The sequence below is a fragment of the Lichenostomus cassidix genome, unplaced genomic scaffold (assembly GCF_008360975.1).
Source record: "Lichenostomus cassidix isolate B80296 unplaced genomic scaffold, HeHo_3.0 HiC_scaffold_47, whole genome shotgun sequence".
Classification (NCBI taxonomy): Eukaryota; Metazoa; Chordata; class Aves; order Passeriformes; family Meliphagidae; genus Lichenostomus; species Lichenostomus cassidix.
The window spans coordinates 1,891,370-1,912,382 of record NW_028147553.1 but is presented as its reverse complement, the minus strand read 5'-3'; the positions used below and the strand labels follow the sequence as shown (position 1 = coordinate 1,912,382).

At 44.4% G+C, this 21,013-nt stretch overlaps 1 protein-coding gene and 2 long non-coding RNA genes across 36 annotated transcripts in view; 2 read left to right on the top strand and 1 right to left on the bottom strand.

Moving 5' to 3' along the window:
• The window catches only part of LOC146422092 (uncharacterized), a 540,861-nt gene that overhangs the window by 303,277 nt on the left and 216,571 nt on the right, over positions 1-21,013 (bottom strand). The gene's annotated exons all lie outside the window — the stretch shown is intronic.
• On the top strand, positions 7,099-8,925 carry LOC146422094 (uncharacterized). Of its 3 annotated transcripts, none has more exons than XR_014848376.1 (5): positions 7,099-7,334; positions 7,470-7,606; positions 7,831-7,910; positions 7,986-8,089; positions 8,704-8,925. It is a non-coding gene; the product is annotated as an uncharacterized LOC146422094 (long non-coding RNA). The 3 variants fall into 3 exon arrangements; XR_014848375.1 differs by having other exon boundaries at positions 7,099-7,358; XR_014848374.1 differs by having other exon boundaries at positions 7,100-7,334; positions 7,473-7,606.
• The window catches only part of LOC146422091 (uncharacterized), a 247,751-nt gene continuing 241,757 nt past the window's right edge, over positions 15,020-21,013 (top strand). Inside the window, exon 1 of the long non-coding RNA XR_014848357.1 lies at positions 15,020-15,056. This is a non-coding gene — a long non-coding RNA (uncharacterized LOC146422091). The remainder of the gene's footprint in view (positions 15,057-21,013) is intronic.

The following is a 21,013-nucleotide window of genomic DNA, read 5'->3' as shown; positions in this document are numbered from 1 at the left end:
ATCCCAGAAAACACCAGGTCTCCATCACAGGCTCTCCAAGTCCACCTCCACGCCACTTACTTTCTACAGACCGCGGGGCAATCCAGGTCTCCAGCACGGACGCTCCAAGTCCACTTCCAGGTCACTTACTTTGTACAGATCCCAGGAAAAAACAGGTCTCCATCACAGACCCTCCAAGTCCACTTCCAGGTCACTTACTTTGTACAGATCCCAGGAAAAACCAGGTCTCCATCACAGGCCCTCCAAGTCCACTTCCAGGTCACTTACTTTGTACAGATCCCAGGAAAAACCAGGTCTCCATCACAGGCCCTCCAAGTCCACCTCCACGCCACTTACTTTCTACAGACCGCAGGGAAATCCAGGTCTCCAGCACGGACGCTCCAAGTCCACTTCCAGGTCACTTACCTTGTACAGATCCCAGGAAAAACCAGGTCTCCATCACAGGCCCTCCAAGTCCACTTCCAGATCACTTACTTTGTACAGATCCCAGAAAAAAACAGGTCTCCATCACGGGCCCTCCAAGTCCACTTCCACGTCACTTACTTTGTACAGATCCCAGGAAAAACCAGGTCTCCATCACGGGCCCTCCAAGCCCACTTCCAGGTCACTTACTTTGTACAGATCCCAGGAAAAAACAGGTCTCCATCACAGGCCCTCCAAGTCCACTTCCACGTCACTTACTTTGCACACATCCCAGGAAAAAACAGGTCTCCATCACGGGCCCTCCAAGTCCACTTCCAGGTCACTTACTTAGTACAGATCCCAGGAAAACCAGGTCTCCATCACAGGCCCTCCAAGTCCACTTCCAAGTCACTTACTTTGTACAGATCCCAGGAAAAAACAGGTCTCCATAACAGGCCCTCCAAGTCCACTTCCAGGTCACTTACTTTGCACGGATCCCAGGAAAAACCAGGTCTCCATCACAGGCCTTCCAAGTCCACTTCCACGTCACTTACTTTCTACAGATCCCAGAAAAAAACAGGTCTCCATCACAGGCCCTCCAAGTCCACTTCCAGGTCACTTACTTAGTACAGATCCCAGGAAAACCAGGTCTCCATCACAGGCCCTCCAAGTCCACTTCCAGGTCACTTAGTACAGATCCCAGGAAAAAACAGGTCTCCATCACGGGCCCTCCAAGTCCACTTCCAGATCACTTACTTTGTACAGATCCCAGAAAAAACCAGCTCTCCATCACGGGCCCTCCAAGTCCACTTCCACGTCACTTACTTTCCACAGATCCCAGGAAAAAACAGGTCTCCATCACAGGCCCTCCAAGTCCACTTCCACGTCACTTACTTGGTACAGATCCCAGAAAAAAACCAGGTCTCCAGCACGGACGCTCCAAGTCCACTTCCAGGTCACTTACTTTGTACAGATCCCAGGAAAAAACAGGTCTCCATCACAGGCCCTCCAAGTCCACTTCCAGGTCACTTAGTTACACATCCCAGGAAAACACAGGTCTCCATCACGGGCCCTCCAAGTCCACTTCCACGTCACTTACTTTGTACAGATCCCAGGAAAAACCAGATCGCCATCACAGGCCCTCCAAGTCCACCTCCACGCCACTTACTTTCTACAGACCGCGGGGCAATCCAGCTCTCCAGCATGGATGCCCCAAGTCCACTTCCAGGTCACTTTGTACAGATCCCAGAAAACACCAGGTCTCCATCACATGCTCTCCAACTCCACCTCCACGCCACTTACTTTCTACAGACCGCGGGGCAATCCAGGTCTCCAGCACGGACGCTCCAAGACCACTTCCATGTCACTTACTTTGTACAGATCCCAGGAAAAAACAGGTCTCCATCACACACCCTCCAAGTCCACTTCCAGGTCACTTACTTTGTACAGATCCCAGGAAAAACCAGGTCTCCATCACAGGCCCTCCAAGTCCACTTCCAGGTCACTTACTTTGTACAGATCCCAGGAAAAACCAGGTCTCCATCACAGGCCCTCCAAGTCCACCTCTACACCACTTACTTTCTACAGACCGCGGGGAAATCCAGGTCTCCAGCACGGACGCTCCAAGTCCACTTCCAGGTCACTTACCTTGTACAGATCCCAGGAAAAACCAGGTCTCCATCACAGGCCCTCCAAGTCCACTTCCAGATCACTTACTTTGTACAGATCCCAGAAAAAAACAGGTCTCCATCACGGGCCCTCCAAGTCCACTTCCACGTCACTTACTTAGTACAGATCCCAGGAAAAACCAGGTCTCCATCACGGGCCCTCCAAGCCCACTTCCAGGTCACTTACTTTGTACAGATCCCAGGAAAAAACAGGTCTCCATCACAGGCCCTCCAAGTCCACTTCCACGTCACTTACTTTGCACACATCCCAGGAAAAAACAGGTCTCCATCACGGGCCCTCCAAGTCCACTTCCAGGTCACTTACTTAGTACAGATCCCAGGAAAACCAGGTCTCCATCACAGGCCCTCCAAGTCCACTTCCAAGTCACTTACTTTGTACAGATCCCAGGAAAAAACAGGTCTCCATAACAGGCCCTCCAAGTCCACTTCCAGGTCACTTACTTTGCACGGATCCCAGAAAAAACCAGGTCTCCATCACAGGCCTTCCAAGTCCACTTCCACGTCACTTACTTTCTACAGATCCCAGAAAAAAACAGGTCTCCATCACAGGCCCTCCAAGTCCACTTCCAGGTCACTTACTTAGTACAGATCCCAGGAAAACCAGGTCTCCATCACAGGCCCTCCAAGTCCACCTCCACGCCACTTACTTTGTACAGATCCCGAGGCCACCCGGGTCTCCAACACCGACGTTCCAAATCTACCGCCAGGCCACTTACTTTGTACAGAGCGCGGCACCATCCAGGTCTCCAGCACGGATGCTCTAAGCCCACCTCCAGGTCACTTACTTTGTATAGATCCCGGGGAAAACCAGGTCTCCAACACGGGGGCTCTATGTCCACCTCCAGGCCACTTTGCACAGAGCGCGGGGCCATCCGTGTCTCCAACACGGGCGCTCTAAGTCCACCTCCAAACCACTTACTTTCTACAGAGCGAGGGGCCATCCGGGTCTCCAACACGGGTGCTCTGGGTACACCTGAAGGCAACTTACATTGCACAGATCCCAGGGAGATCAGGGTGTCCGATACGAGTGCTCTAAGTCAGCCTGCAAGCCACTTATTTTGTACAGATCCTGGGGCGATCCAGGTCTCCAACACGGGCACTCTAACTCCACCTCCAGGCCACTTACCTTGTACAGATCCCAGGGCGATCCGGGTCCTAAAGACCGGTGCTCTAAGGAGCCTGTAGGCCAGTTACTTTCTACAGATCCTGGGGCGATCCAGGTCTCCAACACCGGCGCTCTAAGTCCATCTCCAGGCCACTTAACTGTACAGAGCGCGGGGCCATCCTTGTGTCCAACACGGGCGCTCTAAGTCCACCTGCAGGCCACTTACTTTGTACAGATCCCAGCGAAAACCAGGTCTGCAACACGGCCGCTCTAAGTCCATCTCCAGGCCACTTACCTTGTACAGATCCCAGGGAAAATCAAGTCTCCAACACATGCGCTCTAAGTCCATCTCCAGGCCACTTACTTTGTACAGAGGCAAGAGAAAACCAGGTGTCCAACACGGGCGTTCTGAGTCCACCTCCAGGCCACTTACTTTGTACAGATCCCGGGGAAAACCAAGTCTCCATCACAGGCGCTCCATGTCCATCACCAGGCCACTTACTTTGTACAGATGAAAGTGAAAACCGGGTCTCCAACACGGGCGCTCTGAGTCCACCTCCAGGCCACTTTGTACAGATCCCGGGGAAAACTAGGTCTCCAACACAGACGCTCTAAGTCCACCTATAGGCCACTTACATTTTACAGATCCCAGGAAAAACCAGGTCTCCAACACGGCCGCTCTAAGTCCACCTCCAGGCCACTTATTTGTATGGAGTGAGGGGCCATCCATGTCTCCAACACAGGCGCTCTGGTACACCGGAATGCAACTTACTTTGTACACATCCCGGGGCGATCCAGGTCTCCAACACGGGCACTCGAAGTCCACCTGCAGGCCACTTACCTTGTACAGGTCCTGGGGCTATCCGGGTCTCCAAGACAGGCACTTTCAGTCCACCTGCAGGCCACTTACCTTGTACAGATCTCAGGTCTATCTGGGTCCTCAAGACCGGTACTCTAAGTCCACCTGCAGGCCACTTACTTTGTACAGATCCCGGGGAAAACCAGGTCTCCAACACAGGCGCTCTAAGTCCACCTCCAGGCCACTTACTATTTACAGAGCGCGGGGCCATCCGGGCCACCAGCACAGACGCTCTAAGTCCATCTCCAGGCCACTTAGCTTGTACAGATCCCAGGAAAAACCAGGTCCCCAACACGGGCACTCTAAGTCCACCTCCAGGCCACTTAGCTTGTACAGAGCGCGGGGCAATCCGGGTCTCCAACACGGGTGCTCTAAATCCATCTCCAGGCCACTTACTTTGTAGAGATCCTGGGGCAATCGGGGTCTCCAAAACGGGCGCTCAAACTCCACCTATAGGCCACTTTGTACAGATGCCAGGGCGATCAGAGTGCCTGATACGAGTGCTCTAAGCCAGCCTGCAGGCCACTTACTGTGTATAGATCCTGAGGCGATCCAGGTCTCCTACACGGGCGCTCTAAGTCCACCTCCAGGCAACTTACTTTGTACAGATCCTGGGAAAATCGAGGTCTCCCAGACAGGCGCTCTAAGACTCACCTTCAGACCAGGTGCCACAAATCCTGGGGCGATCGGGGTCTCCAACACGGGCACTATAAATCCATCTGCAGGCCGCTTACTTTGTACAGATCCGGAGGCGATTTGGGTCTCCAAGACGGGCATTCTGAGTTCAACTGCAGGCCACTTACCTTGTACAGGTCCTGGGGCTATCCGGGTCTCCAAGACAGGCACTTTCAGTCCACCTGCAGGCCACTTGCCTTGTACAGATCTCAGGTCGATCTGGGTCCTCAAGACCGGTGCTCCAAGTCCACCTGCAGGCCGCTTACTTTGTACAGATCCTGGAACGATCGGGGTCCCCAGGAGAGGCGCTGTAAGTCTTAGCTTCAGAAGTGCTCTCACAGATCCCGGACGATCCAGGTCTCCAACACTGGCGCTCTAAGCCCACCTGCAGGCCACTTACTTTGTACAGATCCCGGGGCGATCACGGTCTCCAAAACGGGTGCTCAAACTCCACCTCCAGGCCACTTACTTTGTACAGATGCCAGGGCGATCAGGGTGCCTGATACAAGTTCTCTAAGCCAGCCTGCAGGCCACTTACTTTGTACAGATCCTGGGGCAATCCAGGTCTCCTACATGGGTGCTCTAAGTCCACCTGCAGGCCACTTACTTTGTACAGATTCTGGGACGATAGGGGTCTCCCAGACAGGCACTCTATGTCTTACCTTCAGACCAGCTGTCACAGATCCAGGGGCGATCGGGGTCGCCAAGACGGGCGCTCTAAGTCTTACCTTCAGGCCAGCTTTCACACATCCTGGGACAATCGGGGTCTCCATGACAGGTGGTCTAACTCCACCTGCAGGCCACTTACTTTGTACATGTCCCAGGGTGATCGGGGTGTCCCATACAAGTGCTCTAAGTCAGCCTGCAGGCCACTTACTTTGTACAGATCCTGGGGCGATCCAGGTCTCCAACACGGGCACTCTAACTCCACCTCCAGGCCACTTACTTTGTACAGATCCCGGGGCGATCACGGTCTCCAAAACGGGTGCTCAAACTCCACCTCCAGGCCACTTACTTTGTACAGATGCCAGGGCGATCAGGGTGCCTGATACAAGTTCTCTAAGCCAGCCTGCAGGCCACTTACTTTGTACAGATCCTGGGACGATCGGGGTCTCCCAGACAGGTGCTCTAAGTCTCACCTTCAGACCGGCTGTCACAGATCCTGGGGCGATCGGGGTCTCCGCGACGGGCGCTCTAAGTCCATCTGCAGGTCACTTACTTTGTACAGATCCCCACCTTACTTACTAGAAGCCTTGCTTTTGGATGCCGTCTTTGATGTGAGGCACGTACCTCGTGACGTTATGAACCTGCTGAAAAAATTTCAAGCATCACGCTCTATACAATCGGGAATTCCAGTAAGTTGTAAAAAAAATAATAAAAATAAAAAACTCCTAAACAATGAAATACAAAACAAAAAAGCCACAAAAACCAAAATCAAAAAAAAGCCAAGAAAAACCAAAATCAAACAAAAAGCCCTAAATCCACACCAACACGCACAACCCCCCCTCCAGAAAATAATAAAGAAACCGGGCTTAAAAAAATACCAAAAACCGGCCTAGAAAAATTAGGTTCCAAAACACCAAAAACCCCCCAAACAAAATCTGATTCCAAAATACCAGAATAAGCTAGTTTCAAAAAAATAGAAAAACAAATCTCAAACCATCAGAAAAACAGGTTGCAAAATGTCAGTTTTAAAGTACCAGAACACTAAGTTTCAAAATGCCAAAAACACCCAGTTTCAAAACGCCAGCACACCGAGTTCCAAACTGCCAACGGAATTCTATTTCAGATTTCAAAATAGTGGCGGAGAAGACTGGTTCTTTTCCACAAAAATGAAAGCCTGGCACCCCAGTGTTTTAGGGCAGACAATAGGCTGTGTAGGGGAGGGAACAAGCAGCTGACTCTTCTCCACCTGCCCTCCCCCGCCTTTCAAGGAGCGGCAAACGCTTCTACCTGTACCCCGGTACCAGAAGTCTCGTACGGGAGCGAGCTTTGCGCATTCTTAACCCCAATGGCCCGCAACAGTCGGTTGCTTTTCTCGCTTTTATTTATAATGCGTAACACCCTAATTAGAGAGCTCGGTACAACATTCACATCGTTACTAATCTTCCCTACTTAGGTCACATGTGGAATACTACTTAGCAATCAGCAAAGAATAATTCTACAAGTTAGCAACAAATTATTCAACTTACGCAGGTATGCTGCCAAAACACAAAGTTTCATTTCTTACCTCATTTATGCCCTTTTGCTTGATGCAGCTGTATAAAATAATAAAGTATAGTAATTTCCCTGAAGAGTTTTCTTCTCTATCAAGCCCTTTACTCACCAGAAAGGTAAGTCAGAGGAACCTAAGAGCCACAGCTGCTCTGAGGGCTTTGATACCCAATGGTATTTGCCTCCTCCCTTTTTTCAGGCATGCTGGGAACGAGAGGCGGGCCCAGCCAGGGGTATATTAACCCCAGCCTTTGGCTAAGGGGTTTATTTTCTCTCTGGAGTTCACTGGAGTCAGAGCTGTCTTCTCATTTAAAGGAAGGGGCTTTTTCAGCTCAGGTTTTTTCAAGCAGGTGCTTTTGGCATCTAAAGCAAGAGAGGCTTTGAAGACATGGTGAGGAAGGTAGCGCTGAATGCAGTGAGTATTTAAGTTCATTATTTTGGGTTGTATGTTCAGAGTTGGTAAGATGCTTTTGTGCTTTGTAATTTAACAGAATTTGTATTTTGATGTTGGTTTTCTTTTTCTAAGAAGCATTGGAACTTCCTGAAATTCCTGATTGTGTTAAGTGTGGCGCTTGAAACTTTTTCATCAGATTCATCATGTCAAAAAAGAGACCTGCCTCTTGTCAAAGATGACATCCAAAGCTGAGGCTTCCAGTAAGTAAGGTGAGGATCATTACAAGGAGAAGGAGAGTGAGCAGGGCACTAGGTTAGGAATTACAGGGGGGTGAGGTGAGGGGTTGAAGGCAGCACAGTGGGAAATAGTGTCCATTGAGGGGCCCCGTAAGACCTTTCCCCAAGACCAGCAGGTGCGTTTATGTGTGCTAAGGCGCACAAATACGCCCCCTCCTCACAGTAACGGCACGTAATTCTACCTCTCGGTAACCCAGGTGTCCATCATAATGACAGCCACAGCCTTCAAGTGGGGATGAAGCTGGAGACTTAAAGGCCTAAGTGCACTTAGGAAATGGCAAGTGGCTGGATTGTGGGGTTTGTCCCACGTGCCGCTAAACTCATGCATTGACTTTGGTTTTCTTTTTCGTAGCCAACTAAGGAGCTCACCAGCCATACCGGGGCCTTCCGAGAGAGCCGAGGCGGACTCCCTTTGCGTCCAGCGTGGATTCCCGTTGCCGGCCGTCTAAAAGATAAGTTGGGGGCCATAACCCAGAGATGGGACGATAGCGGGGTAGCAGGCCAGAAATTCCCGTGAGAGATCTAAAAATTAGCTCAGGGAAAGAGATGTTCTCTGAGGGACTTCTTAGTAGAGCCAGAGGCGGCAGCAGCTTTACTTTGTTTGCAACCGTAAGGATGCACAGCACGGAGCAGTTCCAGTTTGTGTCACGTTGTCTGGCGTCTTTTGTCGTCTGCTCTGTCTTTGGGATGTCTCAGATCAATTGTCTCTGTCTGTTGTGCTTTATTGCGAGCGTCGGTTGGCATCTCTGAGTTCTCAAATATTTGCGCTTCTCGGTCCGATGCCAGCGTGATTTGTTCTTATTCTTGTCTCGGCCGTGTCTTGGAACCGCGTATTGGAAGCGTGGAGTCAGATGTGTTTTGAGGCCTTGTTCCCGGCTGTATTGCCATCCATCCTTTCCGGGTGTGAGTTGTAACGTCTTAGGGCTTGTAAGGATGCGTGGAGCGTTCTGAACGTAGCATTATCTCACAGCCATCTTGATCATTGTGACTGACCGTTCTTGTAACAGATTGCTGATGTTCCCCTTAGCTCATGCGTTGATGTTTGGCGTTCTTTTTTGTAGTAGACTAAGAGAGAGAACTGCCTGGTGACAGCAGGAACTTCCGAGATGTCAAGGAGGTGTTCTTTGTCACCAGACACGGATTCACATCCCTGGATGTCTAAGGGATAAGTCAAGCACTATTACTCACAGAGGGGATGGAAGCCGGGTGCCAGGCTAGGACTCGCCGGGAGGGATTGTTGTATTAGCTTTGGACGTGGGGATGTCCAAAAAAGGGCCCCTTAGGTCACGTAAAGGGAGACCCTGACTTCTGATGATGACGCAGAGCTGCGCAGGGCAGGGCGGTCCTGGTGTGTGTCGCATCGCTTGTCTACCGTGCGTTCCCTGTCTTTTGTGTGTCTTGCGTTGCATATCTTTTGCCTCACCCCTTTGAGGGGATTATCTAAAAGGCCAGGCCATCCTTACCATCTCTGATCTCCGTGTTCCTCGGCTTGGCGCCGATATCTTTGAACCTTCAATGCCCGAGCTCAGGTGTGCATCAGAATCTCTGCATCTCTTTAGAAGCATCGAGTCGGAAGCCTTTTACAGTCTTGTTCTAAGCCGTATCGACAGCTGTACATGGCAGTGATCCATTATAGCAGGCTAGGACTTGTAAGGGTGTACATGGCAGTGATCCATTATAGCAGGCTAGGACTTGTAAGGGTGTGTGGTCAGAATCTTGTCCCTATCTTCGTGATTCACGGGCTTCCATCTTTGCCATTTTGGCGAGCTTTTCGTAATGTGATCACGTTAGCATCTTCTGCCGGGGTTTTTTGGGCCTGGTTAGCTCACCGTCAGTCTCACCTGGGCCATCTCATTCCTCATCCTCTCGATCATTGCAGTCATCTCACAGAGAGTTTTCTCTCATTGTCGTGTCCCCTTGTTGCAGATCCTGTCTAATGTCTCTTTGTGTCTCTGTGTGTGTGTGTGTGTTTGTTTGGCCTGGAGCTGCAAGTACAGATGTGATGTACTTCGATCAGATAGGGGAGGTTGTAGTTTTTCAGTGTTTCAACGTGGTTTTTGGCACTTGAGAAACGATTCACCGAAGATCCCCATCTGTATCTGTGCTGGGAATGGTGAAAGTGCGGTGTTCCCAGTTATGGCGTGGGTGGCTGTTGTGGTGACGCCAGGTCAGGGCTTCCACTCTATCCCAAAGAGCGCCTACCTCCAGCCTGTGTGTCCCCTCAAAAGCAGGTACTGACTGTGTGCCTGTCCCCTCCAGCTCCTCAGCCCATGTGGCCTGTGGCCTGTGTCCTGTCGTGGCCACCCTGAGCCCAAAGAGGCCCATGTGGTGCTCCCAGGCTTGTCACTTCCTCCTGGGATTGCTGTGGTACCCCCTGCTCTGCCTAATGTTACCCTCTGAAGCAGGGGCATCCCTCTGCCTCAGGAATGTCCGTCTGATGTGCCACAAATGAGGGGCGCCCTGTAGTGTAGGTCTGCACGGGGGTCCCTCCTGCCTTCCCCGGTCTCCTGGCAGGAAAGATACCGCAAAGCGCTGACCCCCCGCAACAGCATAAAAGGTCCTAGTTTCACTAAGCAGCCTGACATCCCCCCAGCCATCAGCAGAGGCAAGCTGAGACCAGACCACTTGCTTGGCAAGAAGTTGCCAGAACCTTTCTCTCTTCCCCATATTCCCTATGATCATGGCGTGGTCCCTGTGAGAAAGTCAGGGGATTAGTGAAGGAATCAGGGGCTTCCTTGTTGAAGAGGAGCCTAGCCCCTTCCAATGGCTGCAGACCAGGGGGGTCAGTTGGATCCAAATATTCCAGCACTGGGGCCACAGCAGCACCTAGCTCTGGACCTTCTCCTGCCATCTGGGAGTCTCTGTCATCCTCCAGCACTGACACCCTGAGCGTGGACCCCCAGAACCACAAGAGGGCGTTTGGAGGAGTCACGGTGGCGCCCCCTTCCTGCCCCCAGCCTGATGCCCATGCTGGTACCTTCCACATTCATTGTCCTGGCAGAGCCTCGGTGGGTCTGGACAGCACGCTGGCACCAAACATGTCCTCCCCCAAAACGGGGTGTCCCACACTTTGAAGTGAGAGCAAGAAGCTGGAGATGCTGGGAGAGGCAGTGGGAGTACTGGAAGGGAGAAAGGTGTGGGAGGCAGAGCCGGGACACAGGAGGAGATGTCACAGAGACACGGGGATATGGGGAGGGGGTGCACGGCTTGAGGGGATTGCCCATGTTGTCACCCCCGGGGGTGTGAGAGTTTGTCCAGGGTGGGATGGGGCTGTAGTGGTGAACCCCAAGTGAGATGGGGGTGATCCCATGGGACGTGGGCAGAGTCCCAGCTTGTCTGGCTACCCCATCCATGGTTAACGCAGCATGGCAGTAGAGCCCAATGTCAGCCCAAGACAGGTGTGGCTCCCCCTTCCCCATTGCAGAGTCCCACGCAAACCTTATAAAATCGGGAGCGCACGTCTAGACCTGACAGCTGTGCTGGTGCCCAGGGCAGAACTTGGCATCACGGGGCCGAGGGTGTTGTGGAGGGGCTGGGGGGCCCTGGCCCCTCAGCTCTATCCAAGCATGACTGAGAGATGCTCGGGGCAGGGCCTGATCCAGCCCCCTGTGCCCCAGAGTCCCACCTAAAATAAAAAAAATGTAGAGTAAGCATTTTTATTGCGGGCAAGTGCCTGTCAACATAGTGGTGAAGATTGTGTAGAGCCCCTGTGCTGTCAGACACTCCCCGAGATCTGTCTTCCAGGTAGAGAGAAGGGCATGTGGCTGCCATCATTGTTTTGGGCAAAGAACAGTTTTTAGCTGGTTATCGGTTTTGCATCCTTTGATATCATTGCTGCAATATTTGTTTGTATTTGGTGCCCTGAACAAGCACTTCCAGCTGTCATGCTGGGTAGTGAAAAATTAAAATCAATGCAAAGAAATTATTTCTATGATTGATACCAATATAGCTTGCTGTCCCTAATCCCACCAAACAGGTTTCTACAAAGGTTCAAATGGTCAGGTTTTCCCTTTCACAAAGCCCTACTGAAGTGAGTGAGGTAACACACATGTGATGTACTGTATCTTCTGCGTTGTTATTAAGCCTTGCCAGATGGTTTTGATTAGGTCAAGTTGCATTTGCAAGTGTGTCCATGACAGGAGGGTGGAGATGTTTCCAACCTGTGGAAAAGAGCCATTGTTCCATGCCAGGTGCCCAGAGCCAAATGTGGGATTCTGCATCCTAAAATTGTGAAAATGGCAGTATTTCTGCCAGACTAAAGCTGCCAGGAACTAGGCCTGTGGTTGGCCTTGGAGTCCTGGGATCCTTGTCCAAACTCTGTGCAAGGCTGTAGGGTGGAAATATTTCCTACCTGTTGAAAGGAGACACCAGTTAAAGCCAGGTTCTGTTTTGGGATGAGTGAGCAGCAGGAAGAGGGAGAGAGAACACGCTCCTGATCCATCAGGGAAACCTTTCCAGGTAAGATATGTCAGAGTCCTATTTTAAAGACTCAATATACCCCCTGTTTCTTACGGCAAGTAAGAAAAATAGCTCTATGGTGTGCTCCTGCTAAGTTCTAAACAAATGAGCAGTGAAGCTGCTGACATTTAAACTGAAGTGCTTTCAGCAGGCCTTGAGAAGGATCCCATCAGACTGCAGTGTATTTGGATAACCTAATACAACCAGTGTGCTGACCAGAGATGTGCTAAATGCACCAAGGAAAGCAAAGTGTTGCTCAGGTGTTTTGGTCACAGCAACGTGAGTTAAACCACACAGAACACTTCCAGCAGAAGCGTGGCCTGGGCTGCTCGCACATTGAGACTGAATGATTATACAACCGCTACCTCCGAACTCTTTCTTTGAGCCTCTTCCTTGCTTCCCTCTGACCTGGCTGACTGGAACAGCACGTGGAACAGATACTGACAAGCACCCGCCATCTGAGCTGTGCAGCGCTTCCTACTCAGGCTGAGCTAAACCCTCTGAACCGTCTCGCAGTGTGTCACGTAGGGCACAGGGGAGGAAGGGGAATGCAGTTATCCTTCCCTCCCCAGAATGAGACATGAGCTTCCTTGAAGATGGCATTTAAAGGATCAGTAAAGCTGTATTTTTTTCTTAGGCCATTTCAAATTTCTGTACGTGGACATTTCAGGAGGTGCAATTCAGTAAGGCTCTCGGAACTGAGCCACATGAATCAGGTTTAATGCTAAAGTGAATTTCAGTAGGCTGTGCATGGGTTAAACAGCCTACGTACAGGAAAAATATATGTTCAGGTCTAAGGCTGAATGTGCTATTTAGTGTCCAGTATTTAATAAAAAATTTGGAAAAATGTTTTGAAATCAGCAGAGCCAAATTTGTAATCTAAGAAGCGGTAGCACCATCATCCAAACCCCCTAAGTTTTTAACAGTTTAAAGTGATGCTGGATTGAAATAGATACAGGCTTGATGTGCCAATTTTTCTATCTATTCAGCCAGATTTTAAAAACATGGAAAATGTTCTCCGAGGTAAAGTACTTCATGAACTTTTTCTTTCTACCCAGACCTGGAAGTTTGTACAGCGCCAGACCAGCATCTTCTGGCTGGATTCTGTGACATGGTGACCAAGATGGAGAAGCAGCACTTCACAAGTCCTTCCTGAGCACTGGCAATTGCAGTCTTTTAAATTTGTTGTCCATTTATGATTGTCATCTTCCAGTCAGTAAGAAAAGTATCAGGATGTAAGGAATTTAGGGAATGAAATGGAAATAAAATAGAAGGGGGATGAAAGCAAAAGGCCAGTGGTAAATATTCTGTGGGAAACTGTGCCTATGCATGAAAGAGAGAAAGAAGCAGCAGTTTCCTGAATGAAGTCACAGAAGACAATTCCCAGTGCCTACTTCTAGCTGAGTGTGCACATTTACTATGATGTAACAGAGCAATTGTAATTCCCAGGACCCTGCTTTGCAACTGCAGAAATGTCCCAAAAGCTCGAAATCCAGGTTTTAAATTTTGATCAGGCGCTTAAAGTACTCACCCGTAGCGCGGGGTCCCGATTTGTTCCGTACAAAAGATGGCGGCGGCCGGAAAAGCACAGGCGCACCCATTAATATGGCGGCGCCCATTTCGCACATGCGCGGTGCACTGGACTACCAAAATGGCGGCCGCGAAGTCCTGACCCCGAAAACGGCGATTCGGCTGCTTGGCGGGCTTCCCCGGCGCTGCGGACAGGTGCGGAGTGGTCTTTGGGGGCGGGTGTGCGCGCTGCGGTTCGGCGGGGCCGCCATTTTGTCCCGAAAGCGATCGGCAAATTCCGGCTTTTTCCCACCGCTCGCGAGGTTGCCGCCGCCCGTGGGCGACGCGGACAGTATAGAGGACGCCCCTGCAGCTGTTTGCTGAGTGCATAAATGTCCCAAAAGCGCGAAATACGAGTTTTTAATTTCGATCAGGCGCATAAAGTAGTCACCTATAGCGCGGGGTCCTGATTTGTTCCGTACAAAAGATGGCGGCGGCCGGAAAAGCATAGGCGCGTCCATTAATATGGCGGCGCCCCTATTTCGCACATGCGCAGTGCACTGGACTACCAAAATGGCGTCGGCATCGTTCGCACATGCGCAGTGCAGTGAACTACCAAAATGGCGTCGGCATCATTCGCACATGCGCAGTGCAGTGAACTACCAAAATGGCGTCGGCATCATTCGCACATGCGCAGTGCAGTGAACTACCAAAATGGCGTCGGCATCATTCGCACATGCGCAGTGCAGTGAACTACCAAAATGGCGTCGGCAGCATTCGCACATGCGCAGTGCAGTGAACTACCAAAATGGCGTCGGCATCATTCGCACATGCGCAGTGCAGTAAACTACCAAAATGGCGTCGGCATCATTCGCACATGCGCAGTGCAGTGAACTACCAAAATGGCGTCGGCATCATTCGCACATGCGCAGTGCAGTGAACTACCAAAATGGCGTCGGCATCGTTCGCACATGCGCAGTGCAGTAAACTACCAAAATGGCGTCGGCATCGTTCGCACATGCGCAGTGTAGTGAACTACCAAAATGGCGTCGGCATCATTTGCACATGCGCGGTGCAGTAGAGTGCCAAAATGGCGTCGGCATCGTTCGCACATGCGCAGTGCATTGGACTACCAAAATGGCGTCGGCATCGTTCGCACATGCGCAGTGTTGCCGAGTTCAAAAAGGGCGGCCGCGGGGTCTTCTCTGAGGCAATATGCGTCCACTGTGCCGCCTGAACAAAATGCGGAGTCCGAGGGTGCCACCGCAGCATTTTCCGGGCTTTGCGGGCTTCTGCTGAAGCGTGCGGTGCTGTGGACGGCGCGGGGGGCTGGCGGGATCCGCGTGTGCCGGGGCGGGCACCGCCGCGGTCGACTATATGGCCCCCCCCCGCCTCTTCCGGTTCCTTAAAAGGGGCCCTCGGCACGCAGCGTATGGCGGCGGCGGCGGCGACACAGGTAGGGGCGGGGGCGGTGGGGGGCTGACCCGGCGGCCCCCAGCCCGGGGAGGGAGAGCGGCGCCGCCGCCTCGGGGCCCCGCGGGACACCACTCCCCACGGACCGCTCCGAAAATGGGGTGCCGTCCAGCATGATAATCCTTTATCCCCTATCGTTGGCTTATATGCCAAAAAAAAAAAAAGTGTAAAAATGTGTAGTCCTATCTCTTTAACTGCACCCAGCCGCAGAAAAAAACGCGAGTTGTTTTGAAAACATTTTCTCCAAGCCTTGCTCCGGGGGAGGATTCGTCGCCCGGCAGAAACTGCGTGCTGGACAAAGGTCAGGGTGAGCTCTATTCCCGTTTTTTCCATTCTTCTTCTTTTTCCTCGTTTGGACCCCTTCTCTTCGATCTGCTTTACCACCCGGAGACCCAAAAAAGCCAAAAAACAGCAGAGCTCTCCAGAAAGCTCCGCCCGGCCCCGGGTGGGGGGCGAAAAAGAGAAAAACTGCGTCTGAAAAAAAGACTTTTTAATCAAGTTAAATAACTGCCTTTCACCTTGTTTTTTCCCCTTCCCCTGTGCCTTATAAGGCACTCTGCGTAATTTTATTAAATAAATAATTTTTTCTTCACTTCCATCTAAAAAATTCTGTTAAAAGTAAAAAAAAAAGTGTCAAAACCCTTCACTCTCAAAAAAAAGAAAATCTTATCATTGACCCGCGACATATTTGGCGCCCAACTTACGGGGCCTTAATTACTTGTTCTACACCTTTTATAAAATTAAAAAAAGTAAAAAAAACCCCGAATAATTACATTCTAGTTTTAAACGCTTGATATTAAATTACAACCATCAATAATCACTATGCTGTTTGATAAAAAATTATTTAATATAATACTGTCTGTTTAGCACATAAATTTATTTCCCTACCAACAAGTAAAAACAATCCTGTCCCTAATGTATAATTTCCACCAATCAGAGACACAACTCCAACTTGTTATAGTAATGTGTGTAATACTAACAATCTGTAAAAAAATATGAAAAACAGTTAAAGATGTACATGCTCTGTTAATTTCCTCCTCTAGTTTTAGTAACCTGTTTTAGAGTGTTATTAATAATATTACCCAACCTGTTAAAAAAGTAGAGAGTGAAACTTCCTAACTCCTCACCCATCTCTTTCCCTTTAAATCTAGTATATCAACTTTTAAAAATATTCAATTTTTCCTAAATGTTAAAAAAACCATTAACTTAATTATACAAATACTTTACCTAAAAATTTCCATGTATATAATATTCAATTTTACCAAAATAAAAACTAAAAAAAAAAAAAACTAAACAAAAACAAACACCTAATCCAAATAGAAAAAAATTAAATAATATAAAATATAAAAAAACATAAATAAAACTTTAAAAAAATTCTCTAATCCAATAAACTAAAAATTTCCCCCTAAACAAATCCCAAAACCAACTAAAGTAAAAAAATATCTAAAAAAAAATACAAAAACAACTACAATACAATATATTAAACCCTAACATATACTTATCATACACTATCAGATATTATAAAACAAAAAATAAAAAAACCTAAACCAATAACAATTACTCCTATTACAAAAAACAAAAAAACCCAATTTAAAACTAATCACCCAAATAACAATAGGGAGGGACCCTCAAAACCAACAACTAAATCAAAAATCATTATTAAATCCATAAATATAAAAAACCTTCACAACCTAAAAAAAAATTATATCCAACAAAATAATAAATCTATAATTAATTAATTAATCCATCTTTAAAATACTACAAACAATATTACACTTCTAAATCCTACTAAAACAAAACATTTAAAAACTATATCACGTAACCCAAATATCAACCAAACTATACAAAATAAACCTAACTACAACAACCTCTAAAAACGAACTATCAAAACTACAAAAAAAAAACCTACATCCCAACAATCTCTATTCACAACAAACTCAATAAAAAACTATAAAACAAAAAATTCAACGCTTAAAAAAAATAACAGTAATAAAAATTATCTTCTCAAAAAACATAACAAACCCAAATCCAATTATAAACCCAAATAAAATAAAATATACACCTATAATATAACAAAAACTCCTAAAACTTAAACCATCAAAATATACTTCTACTTTAACCATTATAAAACAAAATAACAAACATAAAACTATACATAATATAACAAAAAAACTCCAAACATATACAAATATCATACATAACCCAATAAATACAAAAATCTCAACTATAAAAACAAATCTACAAAAACTAAAAAATAAAATAAAAAAATCATAAAAAACTCAATAAAAAAATTAAAAACAACCTTCTCCAAATCTCAAAAATACAAACCAAAAATTCTACTACCCCACGCAAACACTCCTCAGCTATAAAAACTAAATATATCCCTCAACATAAATTATAATATTTCCTATATAACAATAAAAAAAACATAAACAAATAAAATAAACAACCCACTGCTATCCTAACACAACAAATACGTAAATTAAAAAAAAACAAAACTAAAAAAAAAACTCCACCAAAAAAAAAATAACTCTACTCAATATATCTAATTCCCTTAAAAAAACCTCTAACACAAATACCCACCATAATTAAAAAAACCCTACCTCTAACTAAATAAAAACCAAAAAAACCCAAATTTTTTAAACAGTATAAATTCAATAACCTAACACATCAAAACCACAAAAATACAAAACTTTAATTAACACTAATACACAATACACAATAATACCATCACAACATATAAAAACAAAACCTATTTCTATTTCCAACATTACAAAAAAATCACAAAACTGAACCCTCGTAAAAACTAAAATAAACCTAACTAAAAAAAAAAATAAAAAAAACCATTCCATTATAACTAACCCAAAAACTCCATATATTTTAAATATAAACTTCCTCCAAAATAAATATTTCAAAAACCCAAAAAAACTCCAATAAACATTTAAAATAACTACTGTAAAAACAAAAAACATAAAACAATTAAACACCTTACCTAAACTATCAAAAAACCCATCTACAATAAAACTCCTAAAAAAAAAAAACCAACAAATACCAATTACAACCTCAATTATACACCGCCAACAATACCAAACAACTCGTAATACCGTAATTCCCATTCACAAACTAATCCATAAACTAAAAAACCAAAAAATAATCAACAAAACCCATTCATTCTTTAACAACCCCATCTAACCTATACAAAAATCTAAAAAAAAATTAAAATTAACTATAAACTATCATACCTTAAATAAAATAACTCCACCTCTAAATACTACTATACCAAACATACTAAAACTCCAATATAAACTAAAATCCAAAGCAACAAAATAATATACTACTATTAACATCACAAATACATTTTTCTCCATTCCTCTAACAACAAAATACAAACCTCAATTTACTTTCACCTAAAAAAACATACAATACACCTAAAACAAATTACCCCAAAAATAAAAACACAATCCCACCATTTATCATAAACTAATCCAAACTACATTAAAAAAAAATAAAACTCCAAAACATTTACAATACATTAATAACATCATTATATAAAAAAACACAACAAAAAAAATTAAAAAAAAAAAAATAATCCAAATTCTCCTAAAAACCAATTTCACTGTAAAAAAAACAAAATCAAAAAACCTACCAAAAAAATCCAATTCCTAAAAATAAAATAACAAAATAAACAACATCAAATTCCTACTAAAATTATCAATAAAATCATCACAATATCCCCCCAACCAACAAAAAAAACCCCACAAACTTTCCTAAAAACTATAAACTTTTAAAAAATACACATCCCTGAGTACAGCCAAATCATAAATCCTCTCTACCTAATTACCCATAAAAAAATAATTTCCACTAAAACCCTAAACAACAAACCTTCACCCAAATCAAACAAAAAATTACTCATACAATAACCCTTAACCCAATCAAAACAAAACCAAAAGTAAAAAATGTACTTTACTCTACAACTAAAAACCATAACCTATCCTAAAACCTTTAACAAAAAATACCTAATAAAACCCAAAACCAACCACTAAAATTTTAAAACCAAAATTACAAAAAATCTAAAACCAACTACACCCCAACAAAAAAAAAAAATCCTAACAACATATAAAAAAATCCAAACTACCTCAAAAATAATTAACACAAAAACACAACTCCTCCTAACACCTCAACTACCAATACTAAAATAAATATTTAGAACAAAAATTCCCTCTACTCATCATACCACCAATAGCACATAAAGCAAATAAATTACCCTTATCACACAGCGCACCCGTATAAAAAAATCTAAATCACCCGAAAATTTTAAAAATAATTACAAATTAACCTAAAAATAAAAATTTTAATCTAACTAAAAAAAAAAAACTAAAACAAATAACCCATGCAAAAAAAAAACCCCACCATACAACCAACTACCAACAAATAAAACACACTACACTCTTTTCACTAATAATTCCTATCATCTTATAAAAACAAAACAAAAATAAAAAACAACTGTATAAAACCCCACACAACAAATTACAAAAACTAAAAAAAAAAAAGTAAATCAAGCCAATTCACTAAACTCAAAACCATTCAATTAACCCTAAACATTACTAAAAAAAAATAACCAAAACTCTACCTTTATACTAATTCATAAATAATAATCAATACTCTATAAAATTAACTAAAAAAAATAAAAAAAACCTAATTAACAACATAAAAAAAACCAATTTAAACAACGAAAAAATAAAAAAACATCGCTAACCAAACAAAAAAACTACCTATAAAAATCCACCATATAAACACCCATATCCCCAAAAATCAAACTAATAAAAAACACCAAAACAATAAACAAATAAATCAAACTACAAAAATAAAAATATCCCAAATAAACTTAAATTAACAACATAAAAAAAATTTATTCCTAACTCAATAAACCCATAATACCTCAAACCATCAAAACAAAAATACCACCTATACATAAACACAAAACCAAAAAATAAATCTAACCATAAACTACATCTCTCAAATTATCCATAACTATAAAACATATACTACCATCAAACAAACCAAACAAATAAAACCCCTATAATATAATAAAAAATAATCAAAATATAAATATAAAAAAACCTAACTAATTAATTACATCACACTACCTCAAACCCACCATAACAAACACTATATACTCACAATAATAAAAACCACCACTAAATAACTAAAAACCTACCCTATACCTCATACCACTACTCATAACACCATCCTAGGCCTTAAAAACCAAATCCTATAAAAACATAATACCCCTAAAAAAATTAAATCAAATAACAAAACTCATTTTAAAAATAACCTCATAAACAACTAAACTAAAAACCATAACATTAAATAAATATACCACATTCCCTATCATACACCAACTACTAACAAAATAAAACAATATAGTAAACTATTAAAAACCACCCTAAAAACATTAAATAAAAAAACTTACAAAAATTAAAAACATTTAACAAAAACCACCTAATTAATCAATACCCGAGGCTCCATCAACCAAACAAATCCTACCCAATCTAAACTTCTACATACAATAAATAAAAATAAAATCCCAACAATACATACCAAAAACTTGTTAAAAAAAACTATCTAAATTAATTCTACCTCACATAAAAACAAACCCATCCATAAAATTATCTTTACCCAAAAACCAAAATATACGTAATAAATAATACAAAAAAATAAAAAACCACAATATATCCCTCAAAAAAATTTAATTTTAAATAAAAACCACATATAAAATTAAAATAACAACATACCACCATTCACCATTCATAACATTATTTATACATAATTATATATATATGTGTGTATATATATATATTTAAAATTAAAAAATATTAAAATAAACCTTAAACCAACACTATAAAATAAAAAAATAAAATATCTTAAATTAATAATATA